Below are 19895 nucleotides of genomic sequence, written 5' to 3'. Positions count from 1 at the left end.
TGCTTTGAGACATTTTCTGACACATCTTTTTTGAAACCTTGAAAGGGCCCCATTTTACTTTGGCACCCGGGTTGAGAGGGACTCGTTTGACATTTAGGAAATACAGTTATTCACTGTGCACAGTCGGGCGGTGCACTCAGTAGATTCAGCAGCCTGTTGGCTTAGCTAAAAAACTGGAAATGTCAGGGAAGAGCTCAAAATATCTGCTCAACATCAGCCTGAGAGCAGTTATGTGTCTCATCTGGAGTCTTGCTATCGCCATGATGTTGCCTGGCAATCAGCAGGCGCTCTGGGAGTTCAGTTTCGATCTAATAAAGTGAGATATGTGTTGATTAATGAGCTTTAGTGGTGCCTGCTGGTCGTCTGCCACTTCTTTAGGACTGAGCTTTAAAACAGTAACTACACTCAGCTAAGACTGATTATATCTATTGATCTGTGTCCTTATCTGTGGATAAATATATCAGACTAAGTGGTTTACATATTCATTTTAGGGCTGGGCAATTATTAAAATGTTTAATCTAATTAATCACATGATTTCCCTGATTAATCACGATTAATCGCATTTGTATGTAAAATCCAAAAATTAATTCAAAAGTAGTGTATAGCTTTTAGCATTTAGTTTTATTTTAAATGTGCTGCCATATGAATGAAAGTGCCATAACATTTGTTGTGCAAACACACTTTCAACATCAGCATCTTTCTGTAGTTTTTATGTAGAAGCCTCGCTCCACTGTCTGTTTCCTTGAATGACTTGCTGCTATCAGTTGTGTGTTTTGCCTTTAAGTGATATTTTAGACTGGAACTACTACGCTGTGAAGACAATCGTCACCTTCCTAAAATAATCGCATAAGTAATTTTTTCAGGTTTTTCAGGAAACACAATAAATGCCTAAGTCATTTATTTAATCTTAGTTTTTATGAAAAACAATAAGTGTTCTTATATGTCAAGCATCATCCTTTGATACTTACTGACTGAAATTATTATTTTATGCGATGATTTAACTTTTGGGGGGAGTTTTTTGTGTTTCCTGAAAAACCTGAAAAAATTACTTATGCGATTATTTTAGGAAGGTGACGCAATTCAACTTGGCTGTAAATGCAGGAGTTTTTTTTTCATTTATTTTGAAATACGTGCTTTTATGTTGAAACAAGTAAAACAGGAAGTAGCGCCCGTTAGCTCCGTTAGCTTCACACAGAGACCGAGGAGCACCTGTAGCGATGATGTTACCTGCTAGTTTATTTTTATTTTAATCCATTAATGCGCGATAAAATATTTATCGGCGTTAAATAATTAACAAGTTAACGCGATAATAACGAGTTAACTCGCCCAGCCCTAATTTATTTTTACCATATTGTTTTCTTTTGGAATGAGAATCAAGATTTTTGGTTAAACTTGTGCGTAATGCGTAGGTATATAATATCAATACAATGATATTAATTTTGTCGACTTTTCCTGGAATATCTGAATCGTTCATAGAGACCACAGAAACACAGCATTTACAGAAGAGATTGCAATGAATGTTTAAAGTATATGAGTATATATTAGGGAGTTTATGTGACCAGCAGGTTTAAAACGCCCCAAAAACACAACCGGACAGACATTTTGTTTTAGTTCCCCTTTGTTTGAAAGTTCCTCATCCATCGATTTAAACCATCCATCTGGTTTTAATTTCAAAAGTATGTCACTCTTTTCTGTTTTTAAAAATCTCACAGGGACCAAAAACTCAAGACGACACAAAGGAAGACAAAATGACAGAGCTGCTGAAGCAGGCTGCCACCTCACAGCAGTAACGTCTCAGATTTTTTTGTTATATTCTTGATTTTCTGTGGCAGGAAAAGCATAAATGAAGATTTCTGTCATCCTAAATCTGAAAGATTAGCCACACAACCTCCAGACAAACAATGAGTCGTGTTTCCATGGTAACTATCGCTAACAGATGTTAACCATTGACTCATAGTAACGGAAACAGGAACAAAGGACGACTACTGTACGGGAGTTATGAGAAGTGTGAGCGCATCATCACCGGTTTCTTGTAGAAAAAATTAAACTTCGTAACGGACGTCTGCAGCAGGTGCTCATTCGTGTTTTTAGTTTGAGGAACTCGTGATGGATTTCAGCTACTCTCGACAGTTATGCCCATCAGATAAATGAAGAAGTCTATCTAAATTATGTTAATGTCTCCTCTAATATTACCACGTTTCCAGATTTAATACATCCATATTTTAGACGTATAAACATTCATGTTGAACTTATAATTAGATAAATTACTGTTCTGTTTAAATGATAAACCATATGAAGGCATTACAGTTATTTGTAGCTGAGGATATCCATAACAGTACAATCAGCTCACTCCTTGGTATAGAAAATACAAAATGTTGTTGTCCATGCAGTTCACACTAAGTGGCGCTTTGTCTTTAAATCCAAATCGACCCCACGTGTCACTCAGCAGTCAAACATCAGAGAGTGCACCTTAAACAGCACAATCATACACTTTGCTGTGAGTTTAAACACAGACACACCCAGCAACTTTCTTTAAGGCCTCAGCAAGCACGAGCTAAGCCGGGGCAGGACTGTATGTACTGATATGCTGCGTTTGTCATCACAGGGAAATGGTTTGTTTGAGCAGAGAAAAGAGGGGGATGATGTGTACGGCTAACCTGTGACAGACACTCCCGCTTTTTAAACATCTCTCTGCAGGATAATGCTGCACAAAACCAGTGTTCTGTTCGTGGCATTTTCCCGTCTCGTGAGACTTGTTCTGACACTAATTCCTTTCTGTGTACCTTTCAGTCTTGCTGAATGACTCACAGAGTCATGAAAGCCCAAAAGGTATAGAAGAGATTGATTTATTTGATGTATAACCGCATTATGTGTTTACTAAGATCCAATCTTATTAACTCTGCAGCTGCATGTTGAAGGGTTTTGGTGGTCCTTAGAAAGAGGAGACAGTTGATCACATGGACGGGCTGAAGTGACTCACAGTCACGCTGTGATAAAAGTGAAAGGACACAGACGATAGATAGAGGTTTCCTCCGGGCAGAGGGAGGTCGGTGGTACTCTGGGAGGTGGAGCCTCTTTAAATGCTTAAATGAAATGAAAGGGGAGGTAAGCTGCTCCTTGTGATTTGAGATTTGACCTCCATAAAAATCCACCATTCCAGCCTTCGTGATGTTATCTGTTTTTAACCTCCAACGTCAACGAATTTGTTACCAATTTTGGGTGAAAATGCTGCAATTCATCATAAACTTGTCACTTTTTTACTTGAAGTTTGCTCTAAAATGAATTGATTTACATCTGCATTACAATAAGTAATACAGTACAAAACAGTTTTGTGCAATGTGTTAAATATAATCGTCTTAACGGGGATATTTAAAGGTGGGGTAGGGGATCTTTTTCTGGAACATTTTTTTACATATTGCTTGAAATACTCTTCACACCCCCATTGCAACCAATTAATTAAAAGTTTTGACACAAATATGAAAAGTTTTAGTGGCCTCTAGAACGTACAATCTAGGAAAAACAGTATCCAATCATACTGAACGGACCGTTAACGATGATTGGATACTGATGCCGTCTATCAAACTGCAACCTGCCCCCCCCCCCCCCCCCCCCCCCCCCCCCCCTCCTTCCCCCTGTGCACGTACCCTGCTCCGTGAACGAATTACGCGTCCAGAAGCTTGGCAGGAAGCTAAACTAGAGCCAGCTTGGCTAGCACCTAGCATTATTAAACGTATAGTTATCATATACTAAATACTAAATACAGCAACGATCGATGCTTGCTGTCAGAACAGCGCTCGTGCACCTTCGTGCTCGTGCGTGTTCATGTACTCTAGAGGCGTGCCTTCGGGGGGGAAAGTGAAGAAAAGGGTTGGGACTTTTGAACTGTGTATTTTAAAAATGCAGCTTCGCTGGACTCAAAATCCAGGATCTCCTACCCTACCTTTAATGGAAATCAGGCTTGTTTTTTTTTTTGTGCCAGAGACACCTATGAACCACAAAACAACATCAAAACACAAAGACATACGTTAGAGACTTTTTAAAACAAGACCAGTGATCAGGGGTGCCTCACTGAATAAATAAAAGATCATTAAAGGACCCGATAAGGATCTTTGTGTGATACCACGAGTCTCACGTGCTAAAAAGGTGTGGTGTGAACCACCAATAATTACTGACGCTCACTTGTGTTTATCTATAAACATCGTTGTTTTCCCTGCTGCACTGTGGCACACACTGAAAACGGTAAGTTTGGTGGTATTTTGTACATTTGGCGGAGTGAATTCACATATCTAATGGACGACAATAAGCTTCACTACAGAATCAACTCGCACACAAACCACACCTCGGCCCACTTTTCTGCATCTCTCACCAAGCTACTTGTTTATGTGTTGGCTGGATGACAACTGTGCCACCTCTCTAAGCAAAAAGTGCTGACATGTTTTATCTGTAGACGGAGTAGGCCGACATCGCCACCATAAAAATGGGAACTGGGTGTTGTTTTATGAATGGATCTGTCAGGAATATCAGGCGACAGCGTTGTTGAGTGAGTCACAAAGACATGCCGACCGAGGAGCTTCACTCGTTATGAGCAGTCATGTTTAAATTTAACACATGCAACACTCCATTATTCACATATACGTATTCACACTTACACACTGCTGATAAAGATACTCGTAGCCCAGAGCTACGATTAACTCATCTTCTTTTAAAGGTTTCACCAAACCTCTAAAACATTTTGTCATTCAGCTGTGAGATGAAGACGAGCTAAAGTTGGAGTTTTATCAGTCTAATAAATACCACTTGTTGGGGTGTCACTTATCACTGCCAGGCTCTAATATGCTTTTCTGAGTTCCCTGCAAACCAAGATGGCCTTTTTTTTCCAGGCTCCACTCCAATGTTTTTCCTGTTACTTTTCCTTTCCGTGCTCTTTCTCAGCACCACTGAGCCTTTTGGTTGAAATGTGCTGGCATTTGAAACACACTGTAGGCATTGTTCTGGGGCCCATGGGGTGGTCGCATTTCAGTTTATGATGCTAAGGAGAGACTTGCTGCAGAAGTATGACAGATGTACAGGATTTACAACAAAGAAGAGAAGAAACATGTATCTGTCTAAATGTCTGACTGTCTTTTTAGTAGAGATATCACAAACTTGACATTGGGATCACATTAATCGATACGAAAGATTAGTATTGGATTAGATACTCATTTGCATGAGCATCAACACCAGTAGTGCCTGACAATCCTACTAGCTTAATTTAAAATGTGAAGTGCTGCTGCCGAAGATCATATGTGTCATTTGGAAGACGTCTCAGGGAAGGCTGGCTAAAGATGTGGAAAAGCTTCGAAACAATGCGCTAAAGCGGTTCTGACCAAGTCGATTAGCACAACAAAATGAGCAAAACCTCCTAAAAGCTAACACCTCAGTCTTTATCAGCAATTTTAGAACCAGTAAAGCTTTAGATTCGACAGCATTGAAGCTGTAAGCAGTTAACATAAGCATTAAGTCACCCCTTAAGATTAGCCATATGGTTATTAGCTCGTAGCCAAATTAGCAAAAAGTTGTTAAGCTAGCAGCTATGGCTAATAAAGGAGTGACTGTTAATGTGGGCGTTAGCAAAAAATGTTAGCAGTCCTGCTTGTCTATAACATAAATAGTACTGATTAAATATCATAACACAGTTGTTCGTTTCTTAAAAGTGTTTTATTTAGTTCGTCTCAGATTGAAGCTGAGAAAAGTCCACTTGAGGTCAAATTGAGTCTCATTAAAAACCGAGGACTTTGGAGGCTTTTTTGTCTGATTATGTAGCCGGGACCTCCACAGCATATCTGATGGCTCTGTTCTTCAACGCAGCCAGAGAGTGACTGTACATTTATGTGCACGTACAAAGTGCTGCTAGCAAGGTTGGCACCATTATTATGTTGCTAGTGTCTCCTATTTCCACATCAATAAAGGGGAAAATTTGGTACATATTCTGACGTAGACCAAGGAGGTTATGGCACACAATCTACCATGACAAGCCAGAAGCTTTATAATTATTTTTAAACGGTGCACATATATATTTTCAGTCGCCTCTCTGACAATTTTACAATCACAATATTTGACGAAAAAACTATGCGAAGGTTCTAGCTTGCGCCAAACATACGGGTTAGCTGTTAGCCTTTTGTTAGCATTCCTTTATCATCGGACAAAAATAAGACACTGTTTCTGTCTAATACAGTTTAAGGTCGTGATGTGAAGTTTTCTAAAGAAAAAGCTTTGGCAAATAAAGTTGCGCAGTTAGCTAATGATATGCTAACTAACTCCCAGCTTCATTGTAACATCTATTTGATTGTACTCCTGCAGGCTTATAGCCTAGTCTGAAACATAACTTCATTTAGCTCTCTTAGTGCCAGCCAGAATGAACAGATAAAGATCTCACTTAATATAAAAGTTTTTCATGGTTGAGTTTCATTGTTTTGGCAGCTTTTGACACGATAAAGATTATATAGAAATTTAGGTTTTGCTGATAATCTGAATCTTTGTTGATGCATAGATTTCCTGTGAATGTCGTGCAGGTACATTTTCCTCACGATGTTCGAACGTGCAGAAAATTCTGCTGGATTTCTAGGGCAAAGTGAGTTTGTTGGGTTATTGCTTCATTGTGGGTTAGAATTAATTCACTTGGGACTCTACTTCACCCATAAGCAACACAGATGTGAATGTGCATATATATATGCATACAAATTAGAGACAGTCAACCCTTCCAATGGATTAGTTCATGATTTATGAAGTATTAGTTAGCTTTTTGCTAAGTTGCATAACACTCAGCCATCTTTCTTTAATACTGGTTTCACTCAAGACGTGAAGAAACCATCTTATAGACAAACCACATGCTCAGAAAAGCTACCACCAGGGGTGCACATACCTGCACTTTGTCTCCTTAAGAGATTATAGCCTGAAGAAACTTTAGAGGGGTTTTCAAGACTGTCACAAAAGACACATTCATCACTGTTGTCTTTAACTTATGTAAATCCTCATGTTGGACCGACACATCTCTTTATTTCAGATGAGTAATTGAAACCCCACACGATCTAAAACAAGGGGGAGTGCTGTGAGCAGGACTTTGATTGGAAACAGATTCAACGCAGGCAGCTTTCTGCGCTTGTGCCGAGGTTAAACAAAGAAAGACAGAGACTCTAGATTTTGTCTCCGTGCATAAAGCGCTCACAAACTCATAGACTTCCGTTTCCTGTTTAAAGCTCTGACAGTTTGTTTGTCTTTGCATTGTTTTAAATCCTGTGCAGGGACTGTTTGGGTTATCACTCCGTCTCCCAAAAAAGTGACGAAGGTTTTTTTTACATGAGGACTTTAGTCTGAGTGCGTCTGGCTGTCCCGCCTCTTCGCAGGAAGAGAGGCGACTTCTAATCTCCACTTACACATGCGCACGCCGCACAACATGCAATTACACATTGTATGGCTCCATGTATCTCCGTATCCATGGCTACCACGCTATTTCCACGGCGGCCCCAAATGCATCTGGATAAGTCATTGCCGGTCTGTGGTAAACCCCGTTGTCTTAGCAACCGTGGGTGTGGCAAGGGGGCGGGTAGAGTGACGGAGGTGAAGAACACACACACACACATATAGAAACACGAGAGGAACATGTGGTGTGTGTTGATAGAAAGTCAAAGGAAACCATATGTGACTAATGTAAACAAAAGAAACATTTTTTACACATGTGTACGCTCACATAAGTAAAGTTCTTGTTGTGTAAGTCAGGAAATGGCAGCTGTTCAGAAGGAGAGAGCAGGAGACAGAAAATAAAATCAGGAACCGGCTCTTTGTGGGCACAAACTGGGCTCAGGGCCACAGAGCTGAGTAGGACCAGGTTTTTCCACTTTTCTGTTAGCTTTACCTCCTCCTCATCTGCCCTCAGTTTTTCTGTCCGTGCTTTATTTTATTCGTCCAAACTGCTGCATGAGGATCATGAATATCAGACAGTAGTTCGTAAGAAGCACCGATGTGCAGCTGCTTCTTTGTCCTTTCTGTACGTTTCAGAATGCTGAGTTTTATGTTCATAGTTGGTTGTTTACTTAAGTACAGATGGATTATTGAGTACACAAGGCCGAGATACCACTGGTCCACTGAGTCAAAGCAACTGTATGAAATTACTTCTTGTTTGTAACTCGGTGATTTTTCAAATCCAAAGAGGATAAGAATATCAGAGACACAAAATGAACTGTTAAAAAAACACAAAAAATGACCATAAAGTGAAATAAAACAACTAAAAAAAGACACAAAATGACCATAAAGAGAAGCAGAACAACTAAAAAAAGACACAAAATGACCATAAAGAGAAGCAGAACAACTAGAAAGCACACAAAATGACCATAAAGAGAAGCAGAACAACTAAAAAAAGACACAAAATGACCATAAAGAGAAGCAGAACAACTAAAAAAAGACACAAAATGACCATAAAGAGAAGCAGAACAACTAAAAAAAGACACAAAATGACCATAAAGAGAAGCAGAACAACTAGAAAGCACACAAAATGACCATAAAGATAAGCAGAACAACTAAGAAACGACACAAAATGACCATAAAGAGAAGCAGAACAACTAAGAAACGACACAAAATGACCATAAAGAGAAGCAGAACAACTAGAAAGCACACAAAATGACCATAAAGATAAGCAAAACAACTAAGAAAAGACACAAAATGACCATAAAGAGAAGCAGAACAACTAAGAAACGACACAAAATGACCATAAAGAGAAGCAAAACAACTAAGAAACGACACAAAATGACCATAAAGAGAAGCAAAACAACTAAGAAATGACACAAAATGACAATAAAGAGAAGCAAAACAACTACAAAAGACACAAAAAGACAACATGACAAGCACAAATGGATGCATGATAATCATTTTACTCCAAATTACTTCAAAGAGATGCAGTATTGTATGAACTTAACAGATAAAAACAACACAAGAAGTCACTTAATGATGCAAAATGAGTTAAAATTACACCAAAGGCACAAAAAGCACCAAAAGAAAATGTAAAATGACCAAAAAAGTAAATTAAATGCTCTTGAAAAGATGCTAAATGACTGCAAAAAAACAGAAAACAAAAGACAGATCAGACAGATTTCAGTTTTCTACGACTGCAGCATTTGTTTATTTATTTAAACGAACATCTGAAGCTTATTTTAGCCGAAACATTCCTGCTGTTGAGTCACTTTCTTACATGTTGTCTTTGTTGTGTGACATCGGTCGAATAAAAAGCTCCTTCCCCACACTCGCTGTGCTGCGACTCATGCACGCCATTTCCCCTCGTGGAAAACCGCAAAAACTGGACAGACCTGCTGCGCCTGGTTACGGTTGCTAAGCTGTGACTGGACAATACTACTGGGTGGAGTTTAACTTTAAAGGGATTTCTCTTGATTTTCAGCTCATGACTTTGTAGAAGGAGCTAAAATCGTGACAAAGTCAGACGTGTTTGTTTTCTCAGACTTCCACGGGTGTTAGTGATCACCTGCCTGGACGTTACCCAGTGAGGGTTAGAAGCAGGAACGGCGTACGATCCAGCGCTTGAGAAGGAATGAAAGGCATGCATGAAATGAAATGTGAGAGCTGGGTGCAGAGGCCGACTCTGGGCCTGTAGACGGCGTGGGAACAGACCAAAGCACCTGCACACACCTGCCGCATTATGACTAACGAGAAGACAATCGTAGTAGTGCACATCCACCCTATTACTAACCTTTTTGGCTTGTTATAATCTCTGATTGTTCATTATTGTTCCACAGACGCCATCATAACTTTGCAGAAAGAGATATTCTTTACATTATTTACTCTTCACATCACTCCGAGTTTCGCTGCCTTTGGCCAGATGATTTCAGCTGTGTTTCACCTGAAATGTGGCATCCTGCAACATCTTTTACACCGGATCTGCTCAAACTCTTCCCAGCACACTGCTGGCTTCTGCAGGATAGGTGTGGTCCACACGCCTGTTTGTGTTTAGCACGCAAAGCACTGTGACTTTGGCACGCGTGTTTGAATATCTGGAAAAATGTGCAGCCTAAGAAACGAGACCTTAAACCACCCGTTAAACAAGGCGCGCGGAGGCTCGTGTACTAAATCGTGAAGCATAAGCTCACCAGGGGAAAGCCGAAAAATGACCTCTCAGGCCTGGCGGATCTGATTAAGGCTCAAATGTTGGTGATGTCCCTCTACAACCCCTAAATGCATTTTCCTTGACATTTATTTAATTGCAGACAGTTTGAACTCAACATAGTTTATGAGTTTTTACTCATTGATGGTATTTCAGTGCTAATATACATTTATTCTTTTGCATTTTGGACAGTCTGGGGTAAGGAAATAATAGTAATTGTTATTTTAAACATGTGATGTGGCATTACCTGTAAGAAAGATTTAAAGTGATTTGCATATTTCTCTGTCTACAGTGCAGAATATGACGAAACAATGAAAAGAATCTGGAGGAATTTTAGCGCTTAAAAGGACAATGAAGCGGCTCTGGTCACTCACACGGGACTGCATCAAGTTGTTCATTAATATCTGAGGAAAGGGATTATTGTGGGAAACCTTTGTTAAGCACTACAATATAAAGCTGCATTTACAAATGCCACTACTGTACTTCCAATAAAGTTATATTAGAGGGTTCTTCATAAATGTCCAGATAATATTTTACTCTACCTCCCATCTTTGTTGTTGCACCCCTCGTGTTCAGGCCGGAATTTAAATCCAAGGCTGTGTTTGAAACCGCATACTACTCCTACTACTACTCCTGACTTTTTTCCCAGATGCATACTAGATTCTCCGAAATGTTGGGTATGCATCATGAGGTTACTACTCATGCTCAAACTACCCAAGATGCAACGTAACGTGACGTCGCAGATCGTCATTTCCTGTCAAAACGGCAGTTTCAAGCTAGCTACAACGAGGGTAGGTTCACTTCCTGTTTTCAAAACAAAAGCACCAATTGTATCGTAATGGCTTTCCCTATGATAAAAGGCAACGGGTATTTTATTTTATGAAAATAACCAGAAGTGCGTTGCTCACTGCGGCTAGCTTTAGTAGCGCCGAATTCGTGGGAACAAAATTGTAAATAGCCGGTATTTTGTCAGGTTTTCAACGCGTTGGGGATCTAAACGACTACTTTCTCGCCTGAAAATGTTTCAAATGTTGCTAAAGTTTACAAAGTTTAGAGCTTAAGGGAAATCAGCTTCAGGCCGGCTGATTTCGGCACGGGCAGGAGCGAAATGCATTGTGGGTAAACACTCCGCATACTGTCTGATCGATGAGTATGTAGTATGCAGTTTTGAACACAGCCCATGTTTACATCTCTCTCATGATGCGATCCAGGCAACCAAAAATATAATGTCCTGTAACGTTAGCAGTGTGGAAGAATATATTTTAACCCAAAACTGCGATCTTTTCCAACCCCGAACCAATACATTTTGGTAACTAACCAGGAAACTGTGCTGCCTGACCTTAACAAAGAAGCTGTGATTATGGAAACAGGGAGTGAAACTGAGAGAAAAGAGTAAGTGAATAGAAACAGTAGTGGATTCAGACTGGAGTCCCCCCCCACGTTTAAAGTAAACACTTCATAACAGAAGAGATAATAGCCACCTTTGTGCACACAGCAGCTTGTTGCTGTTATACAAGAAAGGCTGAAAAATCTGTGTAGTTTCCCTGCTGAGATGCGTTTCTACATTTCAGTAGCGATCATGTGTCGACTGTGATTCTGACGCTGTTTCACAAACATGACTATGAAGGATTTAACAGCATTAATCTGTGGGTCTTTTCACCTTTCTGCTCCTACTTACTTTACGTTTCTACTTTTCATCCACCACAGAGCAGTCGGGGTCAGGAAACACAAACACGGGTTTATTCAATTCCTGCTTCAAACACAAGTTATTGTTTCTGGAAGGAGACGTAGTAATGCCTCTCGTACGCGGGACGTCTTTGAAAAAACTCGAGAAAGATCTGAAGACAAAGCCACCGAGTCTGAAGTTGCAGAGACTCCAGATCTTGCAGGGTCACTATTTGTAAAATCACAGCTAGGTTTTTTATGAGATTATTTCCCATCTTGCACCTGGTGGAAATTCTTGATTAAATTAAATCGATAAGCAGCTTTTAGCCACAGCTGCATTTTTAAGTGCAAAAAAGCTTGAATAAACTCGGGGAACATCGAGTGCAGCCGCAGTTTCTTCCCACTTTTTCCTTCTTTCTCCTTTTTGTCATGGTACAAAGGAGCTGAAATGTCTTGGAGACATTTCTGCTGTTGCCATATTTACGTTAGTTGCTCCTCCTTTAATACGGTCCAATTGAAACCGGACGGTTTCTTCCATGGTCGCTCTCAGCCACAACCTCCCCGGCTTCCTGTTTGGAACAGTGCATGCATTGTTTCAAAACACAGAATGAACGACAGAATTTCCCTAAAACAAGGCTGAAGACTTTGGATAATATTAAACATGTTTGATTTTAACCCCAACATGTGAGAAAGGCTGCTTTAAAGCAGCCTGGATTGAGTTTTATGACCACCACGCACCAAACGAATGAGATCACGGGAGTGCGCCACAACTCTCGTCAGAATCTTCCAGATTTCATTCACCGAAAATACCCACATCCGCTCCTCGAGGGCCGCTGTCCTGCAGGTTCTAGATGTTTCCCTGCTCATCCGGCCCTCCAGGACCGGATGTTGGTATCCCTGTTGTAAACCCTTGAAACCTGTCTACAACATTGAAATAGTTTGAAATATCGTGTGATATATGGCCAGTTTAAGGGTTAGATGGCCAAAATACGTAGTTACGGTTTGAAAAACAACAACAACCCAGCTACACATCACAGTCTCATCATTTTTTAACTTAAATTGTGACTCTACTGCGTTTTCAAAAGGCGGGTAAATGCTTATATTACACACTTTCTGGTGAGAATGGGCTGCGTACTGACATCTGCATCATTTTGGAACCATAATACAAGTTGTATTTCAGGTAATGAATGATGACTTGTGTGGTTGATTTGTTCTAAAATGTGATGCATCTCCTGGTTTATCTCCTGGTTCAGAGCGGTGGTTCCCCTCCTCGCTATCAGACGCTTGTAAATGCAGTAAAACTAAAGAAGACGTTTGGTAGACGTTTTGCTCTTTGGCTCACCCTGCAGTTGTGGGATGTTGCAGCACTATCATTAAACCAAATCATCTGTGTGAGCCCTGCACATGCACAGCCATACATATTCATTTGTCGTCATGTTAAAGAGGCCACAAAGACGGCATCAAAAGACCACAAAAATGTCAAGCAACCATAAAGTTGTAAACTGCGGTATCTCAGCCCCTGGGGATTCTGGGGCAGTTTCAGGACCAGGAACCTGGAGAACAGAGGTTAGTTAACTTCAAAATGCGTCAGAAACATAGATTTAAGGCTCACAGACTTATCTAGTGTTGCTTTAAAGTCTATTCTAATGCAAATGATATCACTGTTCCGATCCGTGCTTTTGAGGACGCTCAGATTAGATTTGTGTGACTGTTGCCGTTGATCACTATTGTTGTTGAGATTGATTAAAATGAACGACTGATAAAGAAGTTTTTCATGTGTCTGCAGTGTTTCTAGGATTTCTAAATCTCGTGTTTAAAACCACCTTCAAAATTACAGCTTCTTTTGATGCTCTTTATATATTTAGTCTCACAGAGCATTGAGAAACAGCGTGTTTGACAGGGTATGAATTACAGTCCGAAGCAGGTTAGCAGGGCAAACACACTGTGCATACAGTGAAGGCGTAGCCTACATTTTATGTTTATTGCCATTACATAAGTGAGAAGAAGCTTTGCCACCTTTTCCACAAGGTTATGCCTGAAATGTCTGATTCATGGAAAGGCATGTGGGAGAGGTTCAGCAGGCAGATTTCTGCAATGTAACCACCATAGGAAGAGGCGGTTTACAGAGTAAACTCTGCAAACAATCCCCCTAAACAGTATGGATTACTGCTGTGTGTCATAACAAGCTAATTATTGCTTAAATTGCTTAATAATACACCAAGTGTGTTTAATTTGATAGTAGGTCAGCTGGTCTCAGAGTCCTCCATTTGAACTCTGAAAAGTTAATTTATTCCAATAATTCCAGGAAATATTCTGCAATCAATCTGCTCTTAAAGAAGCACCATTTTTCCATAAATTACTCCTCAGTTTTCAGTGTCTTTTAGAAAATGTATTCAGAAGGTTTTTAAAAGGGGGCGTGATGTGGAACAAACTCTTTGTATCTGTGCCTCACAGCTTATATTTAGTTGTCACACAGCCGTGGGACTTTGTTTGTGGCCACTTAGATTTAAAAATATGTCATTTTAGTGAGCCTTTCAGATTGGTAAAGGAAATCTGCGTCGTTCTTCGTCTCCGTCTGCATTTCACATACCTCAGTAATGGGAAATTGACATTATTTTGCTCTGGATTCTCATCAGCAGTGACACAGTTCACTTAAAAAAGAAATTATCTGATGTTGCTTTACCTGGTCTTTGTCTCATCTTTTATATCCCAACCAGAAAATCTGACTTCCTGTAGGTGCTGCACTCTTTCGTTGATAAATTTCCTCTAAAAGGTCTCAAAAGGGGCCACAACCTGAGAGAGAGTTGGTCACTCCACGCCCCATAACGGTCAATATATATAAAAAAGGAGCTTTTATAGTGTCTTTGTGGTATTTTGGTCAAAGCATGTCAGAAATATTTCATTAAGACCTGAGGCTATTGTGTCAGCTTGTGAAAAAAGAGCATAATGTGTCTCCTTTAAATTAAAAGAATCGGTCCCAACATAAAACTGAATCCGACTAATATGAGAAAAACCTTTTCAACAACTAAATGAAGCAACTTATCAGACAAAGTAACGCAGATGTACGCAAAAGCATGAGATGTGATGGCGTGCAAATGGAGGAGGAGTCAAGAGAAACTCAGGATACCACAACACCAGAGTAAGAGCCTCCGGGGAAAGAAGGAGAAGGAACGGCAGCCTTGTAATCTTAGAGCGTTGGGCCCAGGTGTGTCCAGAAGGCAACGATTACCAAACCATCCCATAATAAACCACCGGGCGGTTAACACACTGGTTGCAGCTGTTAAATCTCTACTTGTCTTTTGTCTAATAAAGGTGACATTTTGGGGCGCTAACGAGCGTACGAGAGCTTAAATATCTGGGATCAGCTTTCAGCCAGCACCTGCACCTACATTATTATTATAGATTATAATGATATTTCTTTACTCTGTACAATCAGTGATGTCCCCAAATGTTCCATAATGTTCCACTTGGTTGTACTCAGCTTTGGCACGTTCACTCGTGGCATCTTTCCAGACAGTTTTTCATATCGCGTTGAAGAATGTGACGGCTTATCAGACGTAGAGCCACAAGCCAACGCCCCACAGAAACTTGGCTGTAAATTGGGACAGATCAAAGCGAAGCTACCTTTCTTATTCAACTGTAAACGGTAAACATGTAACAGATGGATTTGTGTCCAAAATGAAGGGAAACGTCTCCCAAGGCTGCTGTGTTTTTCGTGGGACAGCTTTAACTCCTTTAAGTCTCATACCGTTTATAAGAGCGAAGAAGAACAGGGATAAAATTGGGAGTTAGATGGAAGTTGAAATGTAAAAGTCAAACAATATGATCATGTAGTGAGATGTAAGCTGTGTCTTTGTAGGGGACTAAGTAAGAAAAATGTGGTCATTGTGCATTTTTTTTAGCCTTAAAGGTGAAGCTTTAGTATTTTAACACTGGGCCAGCTTTAGTTTTTGCATGTTCTGTCATGAGTTTGAGTTGTTTTATTTGTAGGAGATGTTAACTTTCCTCATAATAAGGACATTTACAGCTTTACAGCAGGAATCGTGAAAACAAAGGGCGAGTTTACAGCCCTGATAAGAGCTGCTTTTTAACATAATGCTTTCAAAGAAAGTTCACCATAACTCGCTGTTCCAGAGGAAAATACAGCAAAACAGGTTTGTGCAGTCCGACAGAGAGGATCATTTTTCACCTAATGCTATAGAGGGCTAAGTTGTAACACAATGGAGACAAAGGGTTGTTCAAAGTGTGGGGTGATTGTACTGTATCCTGTCAGGAAGCGCTGCAGGACAACCTCACAGCACAGTTTGCATTAAAACAACAGTCAAATTTCCCAACTAAAGAAACATTAAAGTCTGGTTTAAAACCCACTTCCTAATGTTTGGGGACAGAAAAACAGCGACTTGTTTCCCAGAAGAGACCCAAAAAACTCACTGCAATTCCTCTCATTCTTGCAATTTTTCTAAGATGAGTGATTAAAGAAAAGATCCCACACCCATAAACTCACACCCTCAGCAGTGTGTCTACACACACCGTGCAGCACGCAGAGTCTGTGTAGTTTAAAGTTTAAAGGTCCATCTCTGTGTACACTCATTTATCGAGCTGTAAATTCCTGCTCGCCGCTGTCAAATAAGACACATCAGCCGCCTCCGCGGCCTGCGATTAGACAGCCGATACAGTATTGACCTCAGGTTGCATGGACAGACGGCAACAAACACCTGAAGCATGTGAATGATTGCTGTGGAAGTATCACTGCAGCTGACTGTCAGCAGGGTAGTTTGATATCAACTCCTGCAAGTAAACAACTGCAGCTCCAGATTCTGTGTTCTCCCTCACAGATGTTGTGATTATAGTGTAGCCCTGTGACAGGAGCATGAACCCTGAGCAGTTAAATTTTAAGACTGTTCCACATAGTTTCAGCTGGATTGATCTCCAGAGGACACGACAAAGACTGCACAGACGTCGACTGGAAATCTCAAAATTGATCTAGAGGAATTCCTTTTATTTTAGGTCTGACTAACGAGCTCTGAAATCGGGGCATATATTCATTTATCTAACTTTTAAGATTGCTCCAAAGAGCCCAAATAAGAGCAGAAAAGCTCTTTGCAAAGACGGTTTAATCAAACTATTGCTCCTCTTTAAGACAAAGGGAGACATTCACAGTAAGTGTCGTCTGACGTGGTGCACAGTTAAGTTTTAGTCGTGCAACGACGAAAAAGATGCAAATAAAATCACTGCAATGGCTTTTTTTGAGTATTAAATAACCAGTTAATGTTGATAGATTTTCACATAGAATGAAAATACGAGGTTAATACAACCCTGCTCTGAATTAAACTTAATTTCTTATCATCAGCAGTGGTATTTTGAGCTCTAAAACAAGCCTCAGATGGTGACCTAATCTAATATTTTTGAGCTAGCAGACCTGTCTTGTCTTAAATTTGAAGATGGCTTTTTTTTTTCCCCCCTCCCACCTTTCCGAGAAAGAGAAAAACAGAAATTTGCCTTTTGTGTGTCAGTATGATAAAAGGGAGCCCAGTTAGACAGAAGCTCATGGCGCAGAACTTATTAACCAGAGCAGAACTTAATTACCCCACTAAGTGACCATAAAGCCAGACTAATGAGAGTCATACGAACATGGTTCAATTCATGGTGGAATTACTGAGATTAGATTAACGTCCAAACTCTCTGAGAGGGAAAAATCGCCTTTTCGAATGCAACATGATTCAGACCCTGCTGATAAAACACGATCGCTGTGATTTCGCTGCTGTCATGTGAAAGCAGAACAGGAATTCCCCCTTTGGCGCTGTTTATTTTTGCTTCTGGACAGATTTCTCTGATGTGACGAAAGCTGTAACAACATAGTATCAGAGTTGCTCTTTTTTTCAGGATGACTGAGTCAGTCGGATCGCTCTTGAGCTGGCGCCCACTTTGGAACTCAGCGGGACGACGGGAGTGTGTTTTATTTCGGTACGTTTCCATGACAATATCGAGGCCAAGAGGCAGCGGCGGGAAAAAAAAAAGATGGTTAGAGAAGATGGCGGGGAGAGGGTATTTTGGAAGGGGTTGGATCAGTAATGCCAGGATTCATGAGTCATCGTGGCGAGGGACCGGGGGAGGAAATGAATGAGGGAGGAGAGAAACAAAGGGCGGGTATTGGTTGAGGAACAGTTGAGAGTAGAGCAGCCATTTTTACCTGGTGGGAAACATGGTGAAACCTCAATAAAGAGCGGGAATCACAGCAGCAATAGAGGCTCGGTTGTCAGCCCAGTGTGAGATTTGGGACTCACGCTAAAAAAAAAGTGCAAACCATCAGTCATGAATCATGACAACATGTTAAATGTCTAAAGCAGCAATCGATCAAATCTCGCTGAATAAAACACACGCCATTTAGACATTTTAAAACTCTATATCTGTGAGAACACGGTTATACAAAAGCATGCTTCAATCCTGAGAGTCGTGCAGCTTGTTGTGAAAGTCCCCGGGGTTAGTGGCGTTAACCTTAACACCCTGCGTTCAGTCCACCTGAGAGCCAGTTCATTTGCTTTGTGGTGCTCAGAGGAATTTTAAGCCCTGAAGCAACCAAAATATTACACAAAAATCTGTTGCTGTAGGACACTATTGTGTTTTAGAAATGCTTCAAAGTTAACGATGTCTCGTCACCAACTGAGCAAGATGGTGCCTGTAATTGATGAACATATTGATAACATCTCCCTTGATTTTTTTTTTTTTTTTTAACATTTTATACACTGGTTTGGATGCTGTGCATAATTATGGGACATTTTGTTACATTATGGTATGATTCGTAGCATAATAAAGGAGCTTATCAGAGCTGAAATGGTGCCGAGTAAAGACTCTAAACACAGCTGTGTTGAGGAGGAGACGTCTAGGTTGCAGAGCAGGAACAAAACGGAGAGAAAGGAGGAGGAAGTTTAAACTGTGAGATCACTAGAAGATGAAATAGAGAAGCTTGAAGTCCTGACGAGGGTTCAGCAGGAATATTTGACTGACCAAGACATGGATGCTGGAAGAACTCTAACACTAATCTACTCAGCTTTAAGACTGCAGACAGAGAGCTAACAGTAAAGGAGGAGGGTTTGCTCGTTAATTACAGATGATTTAATCCTGGTATGTCAATGAGAAGAAGCGTCTGCATCTCAGATGATAAACTGTTGAGCTCCATGTGGCCTTCAGGTAGTCAACTGTTTTAACTGTCACCCAAGGAGAAAAACAGAAACCTAATCCAGTCATGGTAATGACCAAAGATTTCAACCACACCTCTATCGCTGCTACACCTCAACTCTCCATAAGTTTGGTAACAGATTTAAATTAAAAATTAAATTTTCTTATATATCTTCAAGAATAATAAATCTGCAACAGTAATTTATGCTGCAGCAATAAAATTTCCTTGTAAGGATTGATAAAGTATTATTGAATTAAATTCAGTTGAATTTAACTGACGTTTAGTTTTGTTAAGATTTAGACAGTGTCATCAAAACCATAAATTATTCTAGCCTGGCTGACGCGTCCACAATCTCGATGAGATGGTGGTCTGGGAACTAGGTGTGCATTTTCTCGTATTTGAGGCGTGGTTTACGAATGCCTGGAGCCGTTTATTGGGCGCTACGAATGTCTATCAAATGACGTCAGGTACTTCCCATGCTGCTTTGCGCGCGATTCATAGCCAATTGTATCACTTATACCAGATGACGACAGAAATTCGACGAGGAAGAAGAAAAAAATGGAAAATAAAAGTAAACTTGCGCTCTAAGCTACTCAAATTGACAACAAAGTAGGCCTATATGCTATATTCTACATGAATTTTTATGTTGTAGAGTTGTGAATTTATTTTAATAATGGAGAAATTGAGCAGCCTTGCTTTGTTGTCTACAGTAGTAGATCAACCCTCATCTTACTTTGAAGCTCCCAGAAGTGACGTCGACGTAGCTTTAGCAGCAGAAAAGCTATCAGGCTTGTGTTGATGATAATAATAAACTCCTGGACTATGTACAAACTTCCAAATGCATCGTTTTGTGAGTACAGACCATATTTGTACTACTGTAGAAGTTTGGTGTCGTGGCATGTGATTTTA

This window comes from Odontesthes bonariensis, chromosome 10, assembly GCF_027942865.1.
Source record: "Odontesthes bonariensis isolate fOdoBon6 chromosome 10, fOdoBon6.hap1, whole genome shotgun sequence".
NCBI classification, from domain to species: domain Eukaryota; kingdom Metazoa; phylum Chordata; class Actinopteri; order Atheriniformes; family Atherinopsidae; genus Odontesthes; species Odontesthes bonariensis.
The sequence above is the reverse complement of the archived record's forward strand: the minus strand, read 5'-3'. Positions refer to the sequence as shown.